The 2404-nt window shown below is 32.2% G+C and overlaps 1 non-coding gene across 1 annotated transcript; it reads right to left on the reverse strand.

The window, feature by feature from the left end:
* Positions 1-1569: 1569 nt before the first annotated feature.
* On the reverse strand, positions 1570-1642 carry Trnam-cau. The gene has a single exon. It is a non-coding gene; the product is annotated as a tRNA-Met (tRNA).
* Positions 1643-2404: the final 762 nt, after the last annotated feature.

The following is a 2404-nucleotide window of genomic DNA, read 5'->3' on the forward strand; positions in this document are numbered from 1 at the left end:
TTTCACAAACATCCGAACAGCGAAATAAGCCCTGGTACTAAATGGGGAGCGCATGAGAAAAGTTCAAGTATAGCCAACTTTTGTTCTGTAAGAGAAATGGATTAATTGAGTAAAATGTACGTATTCATCGAAAGATCCCAAATTTATATATTTCGATTTTTACGGTAAGAACGTCGACCATTTTACGAATAGATTTCTTCTACACCTGAAAAAGAATTCAAAACAACAAAAACTAACGAGACAAAAATTATCGATGCAGATTTTCGAAAATTGCTTTAACATATTGAGAGTTAGTGCGCTTGTAGTTAAAATGAGCTAATTAATTCTTTAATCACGTCTGTTTCGGCAATATGCTCAGCAAGAGAAGAAAATAGCATTTTTTTGTTACGTTAATGACCTTTGTGTTCATAATGACGATATTTCAAATTAAGTTTAATTTGACCAGTATATTGTTCGTTGCCTTCACACCTAATTTGAAAGATATACTTTTTTTTTAAACTGACCATCGGGTATTTTAATATCATAATATTGTTCTTCCAATTCTCTTAGAGAACAAAAGCTGGCTATACTTGAAATTTTCTCATGCGCTCTCCATTTAGTACCATGGCTTATGTCGATGTTCGGATGTTTGTAAATTTTTAATATTGACGCACCTAATATTCAACAGTCAGTCTAGTTTGTTCACGACGTTATCTTTCAATATTAAAAAACTAGCCACACTTGACTCAACACTGAATTCAGGATCGTTAAAAATACATTCATCAATTGATTCAGATTGTATATTATCTGTAAATTCACTTACGGCAACCTATGAGATAGATTACAAAATTAAAAATAAGATGTGAAATTTTAGAGAGGAAGAAGGCAGGCCCTCAATTGCGACCAATCGTTTTTGTAATCTTTTTTCAGCAGTTCGCTAGATACACAATATATAAAGTAATTTGTGACGTCATTAACTTGTTGCTACTCTGCATTTATGTGCATTCGTTGTAAGCCAGACACTACATATATACACAATCTGTACGTAAACAAGTTGAATAACGACGTTCTTACTCACTAAGACGTTCAATCGTCAAACTGTGAAAGAATCTCAGATTTCATACAAACAATATAGGTGTATATATATATATATATGTTTATATATTCTTTTTTTCTTAAACATTTTATTTCGTTGTTCATACAGAATTATAAAAGAATATCTCACGGATCCTTTCTCATATTTATCACACGCTATCTACGAAATGTAATGGTAAAAATATGCAATCTTGGAGGGTTACGCTACGAAGATATCTTGAGAGTGAACTACGGTTTCGTTCTTATTTTTATTTTGTTGGCTGTGAGTGTTAAGGGATAGAATAGAAGAAATCTGCATTATATTTTCTTGTGAAATACGAAGTTTAGGAAATTATTCTATGAAACAAAAAAGATTATCTGTGGGACGAATAGTATGCAGTTATCTGATTTTTCTCTGATGAATTCTGAAGACGTTGATACGAGAATACCAAGGTCTGAGTGTAGCAAATTGTTGAGACATTACTATACAGATTTTAAGAGGAAATAGGATGCGGAATCCCCGGGTGAGGCTCGAACTCACGGCCTTCAGATTATGAGACTGACGCGCTGCCTACTGCGCTACCGAGGCTGTGTATATATAATTTTAAAGTGTGAGAGTTTTCAATAAACCATTTTGCATCATTCTGACTCTTCTTTTCCTCCCAAAGTCTCAAAATAAAAATCGTTTCCTCAGTTTATTCATGTTGTTGGGTCACGTTGATATGCACTAGAAGATCATAAAACGGATTAATTGAAAATAGTGTACGTATTCATCGAAAGATCCCAAGTTTACATATTTCGATTTTTACGGTGAGAACGTCCACCATTTTTCGCATAGGTTTCTTCTTCACCTGTAAAAGAATTTAAAATAACAAAAACTAACAAGACATAGGTTAACGAAATGCAGATTTTCGAAAATTGCTTTAACACATAGAAAGTTATCGTACTTGTAGTTAAAATGAGCAAATTAATTCTTTAATCACGTCTGTTTTAGCAATATGCTCAGCAAAAAGAGAAATTAGCATTTTTTTGTTACGTACATGACCTTTGTGTTCATTATGACGATATTTCAAATTAAGTTTGATTTGACCAGTATATTTTTGTTGCCTTCACACCTAATTTGAAAGATATACTCTTTTTTTTTCTCTAAACTGTCACATCTCCTTTTTAATTTTGTATTCTATCTCATAGTTTGCCGTAAGTGAATTTACAGATAATATACAATCTGAATCGATTGATGAATGTATTTTTAACGATTATAAATTGAGTATGGAGTCAAGAGTGGCAAGTTTTTTAATATTGAGAAAAAACTAGACTGACTGTTGAATATTAGATGCGTCAACATTAAAAA

The sequence above is a fragment of the Limulus polyphemus genome, unplaced genomic scaffold, assembly GCF_000517525.1.
Source record: "Limulus polyphemus unplaced genomic scaffold, Limulus_polyphemus-2.1.2 Scaffold146981, whole genome shotgun sequence".
Taxonomy (NCBI): Eukaryota; Metazoa; Arthropoda; class Merostomata; order Xiphosura; family Limulidae; genus Limulus; species Limulus polyphemus.